The sequence below is a fragment of the Prionailurus viverrinus genome, chromosome C1 (genome assembly GCF_022837055.1).
Source record: "Prionailurus viverrinus isolate Anna chromosome C1, UM_Priviv_1.0, whole genome shotgun sequence".
Taxonomy (NCBI): Eukaryota; Metazoa; Chordata; class Mammalia; order Carnivora; family Felidae; genus Prionailurus; species Prionailurus viverrinus.
In genome coordinates this window covers 53985633-54002093 of record NC_062568.1, presented here as the reverse complement: position 1 = coordinate 54002093, position 16461 = coordinate 53985633, and the positions used below count along the sequence as shown (strand labels likewise).

General features: G+C 43.7%; 1 protein-coding gene across 2 annotated transcripts in view; it reads right to left on the bottom strand.

The window, feature by feature from the left end:
• WIPF1 (WAS/WASL interacting protein family member 1) overlaps nucleotides 1–8426 on the bottom strand; it is a 128366-nt gene extending 119940 nt beyond the window's left edge. Inside the window, exon 1 of one of the 2 annotated variants that reach the window (XM_047869118.1) lies at nucleotides 8282–8426. The gene's annotated coding sequence lies outside the window, so the exon portion shown is untranslated. The remainder of the gene's footprint in view (nucleotides 1–8281) is intronic. The other variant, XM_047869120.1, reaches the window with a different exon arrangement.
• Between the last annotated feature and the right edge of the window lie 8035 nt (nucleotides 8427–16461).

Below are 16461 nucleotides of genomic sequence, written 5' to 3'. Positions count from 1 at the left end.
TAGATGAGTTAAGTTCTAGGGATCTAATGCACAGCATCGTGATTATAGTTAGCAATAGTGAAACTGCGTACTTGGAAGTATATATTTGCAATCATAAATGTTCCCCACAAAAGAGAAATGATAATTATGTGACGGTGATGGAGGTGTTAAAGCTATGGTGGTGATCATATTGCCATATATAACTGTATCAAATCAGCACACTGTACCCTTACACTTACACAATGTTATATGTCAACTGCATCTCAACAAAAAAATCTTGTAGCCTAATGTGTATGTTCCTATTTTTAATAGAAAAAAAATATATGTGCACATGCATTTGTATATAGTTATATAAGCAGAGACAGAGGAAGGACACATCCTGAACAGATAATATTACCTTGAGGAGTTAGAATCTGAGTGAGATAAGAGAAAACTATTAGCCTTTTCTTCATATAGTTCTTCCGTTTTTGTCTTAAAAAATTTTTTTTGATGTTTATTTATTTTTTGAGAGAGAGAGAGCACAAGCAGGGGAAGGGCAGAGAGAGAGAGGGAGACACAGAACCCAAAGCAGGCTCCAGTCTCTGAGCCGTTAGTGCAGAGCCCGATGCAGGGCTCGAACTCATGAACCATGGAGATCATGACCTGAGCCAAAGTCGGATGCTTAACTGAGCCAGAGACTGAGCATTTGGTCTGGTGGCTTTCTGAGCTCCAGGACACACAGCACTTCATCACAGCAACGTAGAGGTGATGCACACAGAACTTCTGTACAGAAAGGCGTTTTATGATTTAAATAACACCACAGTAACACATTGTCCTTTAACCAGTTGAGAATTTTTTTCCTTTGCTTCTCCCACTTTCTTATCAAGAAAGGAAGGAAGGAAGGAAGGAAGGAAGGAAGGAAGGAAGGAAGGAAGAAAAAAGAAAATTAAAGGAGAGAGATGTTTAAATACAGAGGTTTTAGTTCCAACATCTTATAAAATGTCACTCAAGACCTGCCCTAGTTTTAACAATAATCTAATTTCTGAATGTGTCTCAAATCACAAAACAAAAAAAAAATGTTTTTAAAACAGTGCTTAAAACTCTAGGGAAAAGAACAGTATGAAATTTTACTCAAAAAAACCTGAGATATTTTAAATTGACGCTTTGGGTTATTTCTTAACCCATGCATGGCAATCAAATCTTGGCTCTCATAGATAAGAATAGGCACTGCTCAACATAAATTGCTATACTACTTCCTAAAAAGGTTTTTAAAAGGTCTTCAACTACTCTGCCTTTTTTCCAGACCCTCAAAAACTGAATTGGAAATTTTAGTACCATCTGAAATCCTGTCTTAGTGTCTCTCAGCCTGCCTTCTGGGATGTGGGAAAGCAAACAGCTTAGACTTCTCTCATTCTCCCTCTCCACCCCTTTTTCTCTCAAATCCATACCACAGTCCTTCCAGAAAGTCCCTCCCTCACCACCTACATGTGCTGCTTATGACAGGGGCCTGTTCAAGAAGAGCCCATTTTTTTCCTCTTATATCTCAGGCTGATCTGACTGTCTCCATTATCTAAATATCCATCCCCACAACACAAGACGACTGTGGTTAAGACACTGATCTCACTGTTTACATTTTCAGGAAAAAAAATAGCTAGTGTACATGTTTTCTCAAGATCTTCTCCAAGGTCTAAAGGTTCTCTACTTTTAAAATCTATTCTGCTGTGAGAGTGGGAGCAGGGAAGTCTCAGCATTTCTTGAAATATTACTTGGTAACATGTTTAACATTTCAACATTGCATCACTCTGGGATGTGGCCACATTTCTCGTGTGGTCCTTCTCAGGCCTAAATTCTTCAGTCAACAGACATAATCTCCTGCATATGTCTATAGAAAAATGCATGGAAGGTTTCAGAAATGGGTTGGGGAGACACAAGTGGTTGAAAAGCAAGAAATTCAACCAACTGCCCATTTGGTCTGTGTATGCCAATTAAATGACTATAGTTATTCTGTTAGTGAATGATTGGTTGTTGGACTTGACTCAATGGATTAATTATTTGGGCATCATTAGCAAAAGCCAGCAGGTGAGCTGATGGTCACTGAACTGTGCAATAAGAGTGCAAACTCTAATGAGTGACTGTGGACACCAATAATGCACCAATCATTATATATATATATATGTATATATATATATATATATATATATATATATATACACATATGTGTATTGTATACATACATATATGTATTGTATATGTATGTATATGTATATATACATAATATATACATATAAAATACGTAAAATGTATATATATGATATATACATTATTGCTACAGTAGAATTCTATGCAGCTGCGAGAATACAGTAGTCCTAGGGGCACTTGGATGGCTCAGTTGGTTAAGCATCTGACTCTTGATTTCAGTTCAGGTCATGCTCTCCCGGTTCGTGAGTCTGAGCCCTGCATTGGGCTCTAAACTGATGGTACACAGCATGCTTGGAATTCTCTCTCTTTCTCTCTCTCTCTGCCCCTCTCCTGATGGTGTTCTCTCCATCTCAAACTAAATAAATAAACTTAAAAAAAAAGAATATAGTAGTACTATGTCCAAGAAATACTAAAAAGGTAAAACAAACAAAATGCAAACAATATCCATGTAACACAGTCTCAAATATGCAAGTAGATGGTGGTGGGGGGGAAGGCAGAAGAGGGAGAATAGGAGAAATGTAACCAACTGCATTTAGGTGTTGTAACGAGGTAAGGTGTACATATTACACATATTTAAAGTAGTCAAGTATTATGAAAGAACAATTTATATATTTAAATAATATAAACATATATAGATATATACTAAGTGGAGTATGTATTGTGTAGGTAAGAAAATAGAAAATAAATAAAAATAAACTTTTAATTTGTAGTGGTCTCTTCTTTATTTTAGAATACTCTCCTTTTATTGACTATTAGCAAAGTCTACTATTTTTCTTCTTAACAAGTATTTGTGGCCAAGTTGAGGAATCTATAGGATTCAACATCAGGTGGAGAGAAGGGGCAGCATGGAGAAGAAAAGGCAATGCAAAGGCATACAGATGGGAATGGAATATAATAGTTTAGATGGAGCCCACCACATGCAAAGCAGTATATAATATGGATGAAGGTGAAATTGAGGGTCAAGGGTGCAGAGTTTGGAATCAGAATGGCGCAGGTTTAAATACTAACTCTCTCACTAGCTATGTGACCTTGGGCACATTACCTAACTTCTCTCAGCCTCGGGTTCCATGTATATGAGCAGAATCTACATCACAGGGTTGTGTAGCTACTAAATGATTCAATTAAATGACACACAGTAAGTGGTAACATTAAAGAAAGCAAGTGGAAGAATGAGGGAGAATGGAAGGAAGACAGGGAGGAAGAAAGGAAGGAAGGAGAGATTTTTTTAAAGCTTAGGCCAAATTTAAAGAATTTGATTCCCTTCATGTAATTAAGACATACAAGAAAATTGAAAAGAAGAAACTGTGTTATACTGGAAAGATGGCGTACTAGAAGAGAAAAAAAATATATCCATAGTGAGTAATGCTAAAATGTTAAATCACATAACACCACAGTGACATGTTTTTACAATGTGAGCCATGCTTACTGAAGCTTCTAAACTAAAATTGTAGGTGACTGTGTCTCCTGTCTATCTTAGCTAAGTTCTTTTATTGAGTATTAGCAAAGCCTATTTTTTGACTTCTCAGCAAGTATTTACGACTGATCTGAGGACTGTAATGCTAAGCATGCATCCCAGGAATCCACACAGGGGCCACCCCACGGTTTTAGGTGCTATTCCTGTGACCTAAGCAGCCCAGCCTTGGGCAGGCAGTCTAATCCACTGGTCACCCTCACACTGGTGATGGCCACCATGATTGTTACTATCTGCCACTTCCTAGTGCCAAGGGACCAGGGTATAGTGCGTCTTGTCTTTGCTTTCCCACCCTTTATCTGCCCCAATAACTTCAGCAGAGTAGGCTTGACTGGGTAAGCAGATCACAGGCTGCTGGCCCCCAAACACTGAGATTCTGCTCTGTGAGATTCCTCCTTCTCCAGCTGTTAAGAGAATACACGAGGTGATTGGGGTGAAAACACTCAACAAATTACAGACTGTTAAGGGATTATTATATGTTAATTTATACAAAAGGCTGTTGCTATGTTTGGGCTGTTTTTGTATTTCCATTTGACAAAAGGAATGCCAACAGTGTTTTGCATATACTAACACTGGTAATAGTGATAATAATGGCTCACAAATACCAAGCGGCAGCAGCAGCACAGTCCCAGACAATCTGCTAAACAATCCACGACCATGACTTCACTGGACCCTCGCAACCCTACAGGATGAGGTGGTTACTCTCATTTTAAAGGCAAAGAAACAGAGGTCAAAGAACTTGCAGAAGACAGAGCTGGCACCAGAAGCAAGATCAGCCCAACCTCCAGACCCATGCTTTAACCTTGCACGTGACAGTGTATCAGCACAACCGAGGGGAGGGGGCTCTCAGAAAACAGATTCTGGGCCTCACCCAGCTTTACAGAAGCAAGTCTTTATAAGCTTCTAGTGACACCCATGGCGAAGGACCAGAATATTTCAATACTAGTCCATGTGTGTTAAGCAGAACAGCATGACTCAACTAACTGTATTACTGTATCAAATAACTGTATTATTACAAAGTATTCAAGCGACAGAATTATTCTGACCTGACAGTAATCCCTACAGGGTAGGAACAAGTGACAAATGTTGGGCTGGGTGATACAATGAGGCTGAGGGATGAAGCATTAATTTGTCACAGCGAAGTGGAACCAGAACTGTTCCTCACTGGGGCAGGGAAGGGGGACCGCAATGGCGACGGGCCCATTAGCCTTCCTATGCCTGGCCCATCAATATTTGTTAAATGGGCAAATCAGTGAAGGATGGACTCCCCCCAGCTGGAAGCAATTTCATTCTCCTCAAAATTCCTTGTATTTGACCTGTATCTTTTTTTTTTTTTTTTTTTTTTTTTTACCCTATTTACCACATTCTGACTTGCATTTCACTGTTTGAAAGCTGCCTCATCTCTACCAGAAGGTAAGGGTCCAGGGGCAAACTCCCATCTCTTTCTGAGCAATGTCTCCCACTCCACTGCTGTGCCCTATGGCACAGCGGCGACCCCTAGCAGGGACCCTCAATGCTAAATGAGTATCTGGCTGGATTCCAACTGAGATTGGAATCTTCACTGATGTGCGTCCTGGCTATTCTCCAGGCTATGCCTCCCAACCTTCCAACACTTGGTGTAACTGTGGACCTGCTGGGACACACTGCAGTGGGACACGCTGGCGGAGAGACCTCTGTATGGGAATCATGAGGAATTTGGTGGGCCTCACCGGAGGGCAGGCTTCAGGAAGACCACAACTCTGGGAGACAGAATCCTGAATACGAGATGCTTAAAAACAAAGGGATTACAGCCAACAAATATAAGGTGCTTTTCTTTAGTTTTGTTCTCCTGATGTGCACTGCAGAAACCGTATGTTTCCTAAAATTACAACCATAGTTAGGAACACCCTGAAATATCAGACAGTGACACGGACCCAGGAATGAATGCTTCCCACAAAAGTAAGCTCATCCCTGGCCAGAGCACCTGAGACAGTACATTTGAAAGGTAAGAGCATACCAACTTCTCTCCCCCCCTTACCACTTGAGCTCTTTATCACTCTTTTATCTTGGTGCTATACACTGCATGGTGTCCGTCTGATGCCTTGTGCTGTGCTGCCTTTTGCTGTTTCCTACTTCATCACCCTACCTGATCCTCACACCATGTGATGGACAAAGAGCAAAGTTTATCAACCCCATTTCTTGGATGAGGTAAGTTGAGTCTCAAGTTGCATGATATGCCAAGGGCACACGAAAGTGGCTGAACTCCCACAAGAGATTTAATTGGGGAAATAAACAAATGGAAGAAGGCATGAATGTCTCCAGTTGGAAGTAATTTCCTTGTCTGTAAATGTCCCAGAATTTTATCTGACCTTGCTTACAAATCACTTTGCTCTATATTACCAAACCCAAAAGAGTTCATGTGCTGGCCAGGGAGCCAAAGTGATGGCAGGGTTGGGTAGGTCCCAAGGAAGAAGATGACATGACTAAAATGTTCAATAACATCTTCCAATGACTGATAAATGGAGACAGAAGATGTGGTATATACACATATATATACATGGTATACACACACACACACACACACACACACACACGCACACTGAAATATTACTCAGCGATCAAAAGAATGAAAACTTGCCATATGCAATAAGATGCATGGAACTAGAGTGTATTATGCTATATGAAATAAGTCAGAGAAACACAAATATCATATTTTACTCATGTGGAATTTAAGAAACAGAACAGATGAACATAGGGGAAGGGAAGGAAAAATAAGATAAAAACAAACCGGGAGACAAACCATAAGAGGTTCTTAAATACAGAGAACAGGGGCACCTGGGTGGCTCAGTCGGTTGAGTGTCCAGCTTCGGCTCAGGTCATGATCTCCCGGTCTGTGAGTTCGAGCCCCGCATGGGGCTCTGTGCCGACAGCTCAGAGCCTGGAGCCTGCTTCGGATTCTGTGTCCCCCTCTCTCTCTGCCCCTCCCCCACTTGTGCTCTGTCTCTCTCTGTCTCAGAAATAAACATTTAAAAAAAATAAAAAAAAATACAGAGAACAAACTGAGGGTTGCTGGCAGGGTGTAGGGTCAGGGGATGGGCTAAATGGGCGAGGGGCATTAAGGAGGACACTTGCTGGGATGAGCACTGGGTGTTATATGTAAGTGATGAATCACTAAATTCTACTCCTGAAACCAATACTGCGCTATATGTTAACTAACTTGGAGTTAAATAAATTTTTTTAAAAATCTGCAAAGTCTAGCCTGCACACTTCCATAACAGCTAATGGGCTCCTACAGATGGATGGGGTTTTTTGGTTCCCGAGAACGTCGACCTTGAGGGGATAACAGGCAGGTAAAGACACAGAGCAAGAGCAGAAGGCAGTGTTGTGAGCACCAGAAGGAGAGGCAAGACGCAAAATGCTGATGGCGTACAGGGCTCTCTCAACTCAGAAAGTCAAAGGGTAATTTATACAAACTACAAACGAAACCAAACAAAACCTCCTTGGAGTTACTTTATCCGTTATAGGAAAAGGCATTTTTGAGGAGGAAAAATATACCAATGACTCAAAGTGAAGCTAAAGTATTGTTTTGAAATTGCCTTGGGAGACTGGCAGAAGAAAACCCACCCAGGGTGGGACTGTGTCCAGGGACTCCGCGGCAGCACTGCCTCGACACACAGGGCCAGCGATTGAGGGTGGGGTCCAGGGACTATCCGGGGGAAAGCCGTTACAGGCAACTTTAAGAAAAAGGGACAAAGTCTACCCGGTCACTGCTAACAACTTGAGAGGGTTCCCCAGAACGGAGATAAAGCCAGAAGCCAGAGGCCCAGGAAGGAATATTCCTCTGGGATAACGCAGGACCAAGAGCGGGCACAGACACACCCTTTGTTAATTTCAAAGTCTAACCACCAGTCGAAGTCGCCTCCGACTGGGTCAGCTGGTTTCTTTTACGCTTGCAACGTTCTTCAACGGTTCTTTTTTAGAGAGAAAAATGTGTTAGCAGAAAGAGGTAGGGGGAGTGAGACTGAAGTGAGGCTGTCCGGAAAGTCCGGGAGAGGCCCCGGGCAAGGGGAAAGGCGCTGACGGGGACTGGAAGCGCCTCTAAGGTCAATGCGCACATCTAACCCGCGCGTCTATACCGACCACAGAGCGAGCAGCGAGCTGCAGGCGGGAGCCCAGTTTGGGGAGCCGCGTTGCGAGATGAGCTCGATTCCGCCAGCGGAGAAGGCGAGGCGGTTCCTGAGCATGAACCGGCCCGAGGATGCCCGAAAGTCCCCATCCGCCCGAGCTGGGGGTGTAGATGCGGCCCCAGCGCATCCCCGCCAAGCCCCTGCCGCGGGGAACTACGGCCGCCGCAGGTCCCGAGCCCCCACCCCACTCCTCCCCGCCGCGGCCCCGGGGTCGGGGCAGCCCAGGAACGCGCGCGCCCAGGCGGGAGGCGCCCCGCGCCCGCGGCCCCGCCGTCCGCGGCCCCTTCCTTCCCGGCCCGGCCCCTCCCGAGGCCGCGCGCCCGCGCCCACCGCCCGCCGCGGACGCAGCCCCGACGCCCCCGGCCGCCCCCGCCCGCTGCCGCGCGGCGCTCCCCACCCCGCCGTCCAGCCCTGCCCTCCCCGGCGGCCGCGGGCGTCTCCCCCGGAGCCGCCTTGAGACCCCGCGCCCCGGTCGCGCGTCCCTTACCGCGCAGCGGCTCCGGGCGGCTCCAGGGCCCCGCGGCGCGCGGGGCATTTTTTTCCGGGAAACTTCTCCCCGGTCCGTAGGGCTGAGCCGGCAGGGCAGGAAAAGCGCTCAGCGCCGGGAGGCTGCGACCATCCGGGAACTTCGCGGAGATGTAAACCCTCCCCCTCGACTCCCCGTCCCCCCCGCCTCCTGCGGCCCCGCCACATGTGGACGCGCCGCGAGGCCGCCGCCGGCCCTTCGCCCTCTCCTCCGGGCGCCGCGCCCGCCCCGCCTTTCTCCCGAGCTCTGCGCCCCTCTCCGCCCCCGGTCGCCCAGAGGAGCGTGGCGAGTGGGGTGCTAGGTGGCTGGGGCTCGTGGGTCCCTGTGTCCGCTCCCTGAGCAGTGAAGGCACGCGGCGGTGGGGTCCAGGACGGGCTGCTGCAGAGGAGCGGGAACTAGAAGGTGTGTACGACAGAGGGCCCTTTCCCCGGGACCCCGCATCCTCGCTCGCCAGCTCCCCGCCGCTGGGGGTCCGAAGGAAAGCCTTCTCCCATCAACCTCTCCTCTGTTCTCAAAAGAGGGGGTCCAGCTTTGAGACACCTTAAATTAAAATTGGTGTTAAAAATGAACTTCAAAAGAGAGTGGAACCCACAGGGGCCCACGTGCAAGTGCATCCGTCTCCCCGTCCCCTGTGTGGGGACAACGGTGCGGCTCTTCCCGTGGGGAGATGTTCCGCCCCTCCACGCGGGTGGGGTCCTTTCAGTAGTTTCGCCTCGAGAGGGGATGGGCTTATCAGGTACCCACATCCTCAGACACGGCAGGATCACAGTAAACATTTGGAGAAAGTGAAGAAGGTTCTACTCCATCGCCAAGGCTAACTCTCTTTACCAGGCTTGGACCAGCTGAGGAAGCGCCAGGACTCTTAAAGAAAAGTTAACACACACCCAGACGCCCCAGGTACTAGAATGTGTGCATTTGAAAACTACCACAAGGTATGATCAATGTAATAACCACTTGATCATAGGTTAAAATATCAAGGTTGTGTATCCCTCTGAATAAAAGCAAAAAGGGTGGGAATATGCACTCTCAGGGATTGATGTCCTAGGCTGAGGAAGTCATTCCTCCTTGACTTTAGGCTGTTTCTGTTCCTCCACCGTTCCCATGCACACATTTGTATCTTGACATACTCTTAACAGGGACAACAGTGCTTCTGGAAAAAGGTGGTGTAACGTGTAAACCCGTCCTATTGACAAACTTTGGTTCCTAAGTATACCCGTCTTTTGAAGGTTTATTATATATTTGTCTTTCTTTTTAAGCCATTTCTATGGTAATATGCACGGGTTATGTTTTATATAAAACAGGGACCAGTGATTTCCTATATCAATATATTATTCCAGACTTGAAAACATACCAATAGCAGTTATCACAGTGTGGCATGGAAGTTAAACCAAGGAGCTGCCTGGTTTCCTTGCAAGCTCTCTAAAGCCTCTTTTTTTTTTTTTTTTTTTTTTTTTTTTTTTTTTTTTTTGCTTCGAATAGGCATAACGAGAATTCTTACCTCCTAGGGTTGTTGTAAAGATTAAATGTGATAATCCCTCTAAAGAGGAGCAGAGTAGTGGCACACAAGTAGAACAGGAATCTTATCTTTGACTCCCCAAAGTTCAGCAGAGTACCTGTGCCCTGGGACCAATACTTGCCAGAAAAAGAACTCTCTTCAGTTTACATCTTTCAAAGATCCACGTAAATTTTAGCATTGGTATACACAAAAGGAAATTAGGAAGGTAACATACATGCCCCCACCCGTTATTTCATCATTGGAAAACCAAAATTAATGATATCCTGAATTGTCCACTGGTTTAAATCGCCCTTGAGGCCAGTGTCCAGAATGCGTCTGGCTCTCTCTCAGTCACCAATACTTCTCTCAATGGTCAAAACCTGAATAATATTTCATATTTCATCAGTGGTAATTTTCTAGATTCAATAAGTGGGCTATAATTGTGTACAATGTTAACATTTGGGAAAGACGAGTGAAGTGTATCTGGAAACATTCTTTTTTAATTTTTGCAACTTAGTTGTAAATTTGAAATACTTTGAAGCTGAAAAAGTTCCTAATATTTTTTAATTAAAAAAAATGATGGGGCGCTTTGGTGCACAGTCAGTTAAGCATCTGACTTTGGCTCAGGTCATGATCTCACTGTAGTGAGTTCGAGCCCCATGTTGGGTCTGCACCGACAATGCAGAGCCTGCTTGGGATTCTCTCTCTCTGTCTCTCTCTGTCTCTCTGTCTCTCTCTTCCTCTTCCTCCCTCCCTTCCTCTCTCTCTTTCTCTGGCTTCCTCCGCCCCCCCCCCCCCCCCGTGCTTTCTCTCTCTCTCAAAATAAATAAATGAACTTAAAAACAATGGGGGCACCTGAGTGGCTCAGTGGTTAAGTGTCCAACTTCGACTCATGTAATGATCTCACAGTTCGTGAGTTCGAGCCCCACGTTGGGCTGTCTGCTGTAAGCACAGAGCCTGCTTTAGATCCTCTGCCTCCCTCTCTCTCTGCCCCTTCCCTGGTCATGTGTGCTCTTTCTGTCTCAAAAATAAATAAACAAATAAATAAAATAAAAATAAAAGAGAGAAAGAAAGAAAGAAAGAAAGAAAGAAAGAAAGAAAGAAAACCTGAGTGCCTAGGTGTCTTGGTTGCCTGAGCGTATGATTCTTGATTTTGGCTGGGGTGGTGATCCCAGGGTAGTGGGATCAAGCCTGTGTCAGGCTCTGTGTTCAGCGTGGAGCCTGCTTAGGATTCTCTCTCTCTCTCTCTCTCTCTCTCTCTCTCTCTCTCTCTCTCTCTGTCTCTCTCTCTGCCCCTTACCCCCCTTGAGCACTCTGTCCCTCCAAAAACCAAACCAAAACAAAAAAGAAGAAGAAGAAAAAAGAAAACCTAAAATTCTGCAAGAGATACCCTCTTCCTTGGGTAATGCCAAGGTGTAGCTTAAAATGAAGATACTGGTGTTAGTCATAGGCAAAGGTACTCTGCTCATAAACCTTTGCCGTCATGTATGCTTTGATATAAATGCGTTAATAAGAGAAAATGGTTCGTTGAGTTTTGTTTGAAGATGAAGGTGGTCTAGAAATGTCATGGTGCGGGAAGTAGGGAGAGGGGAGGGAGGTAGAAGGACATGGAGATTGACTAGATAAAGACAAGTTTAGCAGAGCAGAATATTGTTTAATCCATATATCTGCTTACCATTTCATAGATACCGTGCTGGGAACTCTAAACTAGGCTATGGTGGCTTAGAACTTCCCTTGTTATAACGATTAGTTATGTACCTTAAGCACTCGTTTAACACCTGTCTTGGCCCGTAGACTGTGGTAGCCCCAGTTTAGAGGGAGAGGCACGTGGCGGGAACTGCTTACTTCACCACCGTGTTGGCACATTCTTCGTACTCATTACCACGTGATAAAGCGAATGCCATGACTACGCTGGGCAATTGCACATATAGAATCTCATTTAATTCTCACAGCAACTTTGCGAAATAGATAATTGTCCCCATTTTATAGATGAGGAGCTGTGACTTGGAGAGCTTAGGAAACCTGCCCCAAGATCACTCAGCTGGGGAACCCCAGAACCCAGATTATCCTGACACTGACACCCTTGCTCTGGTATGCATGCCGTCTCTTGACTTGTTCCCGGGTTGACTCCACCCCTGAGCTTCTGCTGGTGTGAATGGCCTCAATTAACTAGCATCCGGACTCCGTGGTGCCAAATAGCAAAAGAAGAAAATATTATACTTACCTTTGTAGAGAATTTTTGAGGTTCAGGTAGATCTGGTTAAAGGCTGTAATGTTACCTTGAATGATTTGGGTTCTCTCTTCTGAATTAATGCAGGGAGGAAAGGGAATGCTATGTAGGATAACATGATTGGCCAGGGGGTTGTACTGGAAATTAGGGTGTATGTGGGGAGGAAAAAATCTGGTTCACAGCTTTGCACTCAGTGGGTGGTCAGTACATAGTTAGTGGATTTACTGGCTTCCAGAACTGAAAGACTCAGCTTTTTTTGTTGTTTGTCTATTTTTGAAAGGGTTGGGGACCGGCGGCTCGTGGCACGGAGAGGAAGGGAGACGGAATCCCAAACAGGCTCTGCACTGTCAGGGTGGAACCTGAGGTGGGGCTTGATCCCTTGAACAGAACAGTGAGATCATGACCTGAGCCAAAATCAAGAGTCAAGGCCGCTCAACTGACTGAGTCACCCAGGCACCCCTGAAAGGATTCAGCTCTTAAAAGCTGAATATTTTACTTATTTGTACCACACCTTATTCCAAAACAATTTAAAATAGTAAGAGTTGAATATGATGAAATTTAAATCTTAGCGTGGGGCTGCAAATTTACTAGAATGTTTTTGATCTTTATTTTATTTTTAATTGAAATATAGTTAACATAGGTTATTAGCTTCAGATGTACAAGGTAGTGATTTGACTTTTATACACATTACAAAATGATCACAATAAGTATAGTTACCATCTGTCGCCATATGAAGCTGTTACATTATTAACTACATTTCCTTTGTTGTACTTTACATCCCTGTATTTATTTGTTTTAAAACTGCAAGTTTGTATCTCTTAATCCCCTTCACCTATTTTGCCCATCCCCCTACCTCTCAACCCTCTGGCAACTACCAGTATGTTTTCTGTATTTACGAATCTGCTTCTGTTCTGTTTTGTTTTTTAGAATCCACAAATAAGTGAAAGTATATGGTATTTGTTTTTCTCTGTTTGACTTATTTTACCTGGCATAATTCCTTCTAGGTCCATCCATGTTGTCACAAGTAGCAAGATCCATTCTTTTTATGGCTGAATAATATTTCATTGTGTGTGTGTGTGTGTGTGTATGTGTATGTTTATGTATATATATACACACACACATATATACCCACATATATACATACCACATCTGCTTTATCCATTCAACTCTCAGTGGACACTTAGGTTGCTTCCATATCTTAGCCATTGTAAATAACACTGCAATGAACATAAGGGTGCATATATCTTTTTGAATTAGTGTTTTTGTTTTCTTCAGGTAAACACCCTGAAGTGGAATTTCTGGATCATACCATAGTTCTGGGGTTTTTTGTTTGTTTTGTTTTGTTTTTTGTTTTCAAGATTTTAGTTTTAAGTACTCTCTACACCCATCGTGGGGCTTGAACTTACAACTCTGAGATCAAGAGTCCCATGCTCTGCTGATTGAGCCAGCCGGTAACCCCCGTAGTTCTCTTTTTATGTTTTTGGGGAACCTCCATGCTGTTTTCCACACTGGCTGCACCAATTTATATTCTCATCAATAGTGCACAACAGTTCCCTTTTCTCCACTTCCTTGCCAACACTTGTTATTTCTTATCTTTTTGATAATAGCCATTCTGACAGGTGTGAAGTGATATTTCATTGTTTTTTTTTTAATTTTTTTTAATGCTTATTTATTATTGAGAGAGAGAGACAGAGCATGAGTCGGGGAGGGGCAGGCAGAGAGAGGGAGACACAGAATCTGAAACGGGCTCCAGGCTCTGAGCTGTTAGCACAGAGCCCAATGCAGGGCTCGAACCCACAAACCTCAAGATCATGACCTGAGCCGAAGTCGGATGCTTAACCGACTGAGCCACCCAGGCGCCCCTCGTGGTTTTGATGTGAATTTCCCTGATGACTAGTGGTGTAGAACATGTTTTCATGTGTAGGTTGGCCATCTGTATGTCTTCTTTGAAAAAATGTCTATTTAGGTCTTCTGCCCATTTTTTAAATTGGATTGTTTTTTTGGTGTTGAGTTGTGTAAGTTCTTTATATATTTTGGATACTAACCCCTTATCAGATACATCATTTGCAAATATCTTCTCCTATTCAGTAGATTGCCTTTCCGTTTCGTTGATGGTTTCCTTTACTGTGCAAAACCTTGTTAGTTTGACATAGTCTCATTTGTTTATTTTTGCTTTTGTTGCCCTTGCCTGAGGAGACAGATCCAAAAAAATATATTGCTATTAGCAATACCCTGATATCTAAGAGTTTACTGCCATGTTTTCTTTTAGGAGTTTTATGGTTTTAGGTCTCACATTTAGGTCTTTAATCTATTTTGAGTATTGTGTATCGTGTAAGAAAGTGGTCCAGTTTCATTCTTTTCCATGTAGCTGTCCAGTTTTCTCAACACCGTTTACTGATAATACTGTCTTTTCCCCATTGTGTATCCTTGCCTCCCTTGTCATAGAGTAATTGATCATCCATAAGCTTGGGTTTATTTCTGGGCTGTCTGTTTTGTTGTATTGATCTATGTGTCTATTTTTGGTTTAGTCCCATGCTGTTGTGATTACTGTAGCTTTACAATATAGTTTAAAATCTGGGATTGTGATACCTTAGCTTTGTTTTTCTTTCTCAGGATTGCCATGGCTACTTGGGGTTGTTTGTGGTTCCGTATAAATTTTAGTATTATTTGTTCTAGTTCTATGAAAATTGCTGTTGGTATTTTGATAGGGTTTGCATTGAATCTGTAGATTGCTTTGAACAGTATGGACATTTTAACATTATTAATTCTTCTGATCCATGAACACAGGATGTCTTTCCATTTGTTTGTGTCATTTTCAATTTCTTTTATCAGTGTCTTGTATTTTTCAAAGTACAAGTCTTTCATTTCCTTGGTTAAATCCATTCTTAAGTATTTTGTTTTTACTGATGCAATTGTAAATAGGATTGTTTTCTTAGTTTCCCTTCGTCCTAGTCCATTATTAGGGTATAGTAATACAACAGGTTTCTGTATATTAACTTTGTGTCCTGCAACTTGGTGGGGTTCATTTATTAGTTCTGATAGTTTTTTGGTGAAGTCTTCCAGGTTTTCTATGTATAGTGTTAGGTCACTTGCAAGTAATGACAGTTTTACTTTTTCCTAAGCAATTTGGATGCCTTTGATTTCTTTTTCTCATGTGATTGCTGCAGCTAGGACTTCCAGGACTGTGTTGAATAAAAGTGGCCAGAGTGGGCATCCTTATCCTGTTCCCGGTCTTAGAGGAAAAGCTTTAGCCTTTGAGTATGATGTTAGCTTTAGGTTTATCGTATATGACCTTTGTTATTTGAGGTGACATTCCATTACTTTGCCATATTCTAATCATTAGAAGCAAGTCACTAAGTCCATCCAGTGTGAGGGTAACGTAGGGTGTTAATATCAGTAGACAGGGGTCATTGGGCTCATCTTTGGATCATCTTAACCCACTACTTTCATGAAGGTGTTCTAGGTTAAAGTGAATTCATTTGTGTAAAATAATGCACACGGTATCGGACTCTTAACTCAAGAAAAGCTCATTGTCGTTATTGGCGGCAGCAGCAGCAGCAGCGCGTCCGTTACTCACATGCATTTTCCTCTTTGGTTTTAGTGTCATATCAGCTTCCAAAGAGTGGCATTCACACCATAGCTGCTGTTTGGCCAGGATATCAGGCAGTTTCATCAGGAGACATATCTTCTCAAATGAGATCATATAGGAAAGCCCAAAAAAGGAATTATTTACAAAGGTGTTTAGGAAGAGGAACAAGGAATGGTGCCATGCCCCAAGGCTGAAACAGCACGGAGTTATTACTGCTTCTGAGCCTGAAGGTGAAGGAATATGAGCCCAAACCAGGACAGGGTAGTTTCGGTTCCAGGAGAGACCTCTGGCAGGAGTTGTGACCTTCAGAGGCAGAATGATGCCAAGCCGTGGTGACCCAGTGGGGTGAAGAATGAACATCCTGATTTTACTCCTCTCCCTCCAGTACCACCCATCATCTGAGCCCAGTCAGGAGCCATAGGACAAGGAAACCCACCCTCTTGCCCATACAGGTCAGCCCCTGGGACTAGAGGGGTGAATGGAAAATATCCAATATGGGCAGGCACACCTATTCTCCGTTGGGATATTTCCTGGGAACATGACACTGTGTTCTCTTCATATAAAGGAGGAACTGAGAGGCAGTCAGTTAATCATGAGTTTCCAGGATAACCGTCAGAGAGAGGTGGTGGAAGGGAACACAGTTCCAGAGGAGTTTGATGTAATTGTTGGTTTATGGTGCCCCTAAGGAGCTTTCATCTGGGTGAGTGAAGAAGGCACGGCAGTTTAAATTCATAGCTGGCAGGTGAGCTCAGAGTAAGTGTCTCGGGGAAGTTCATGTGGGCTGTAGGTTTTATTTATTCAGGGAATGAACTTAATGACATGGAAGG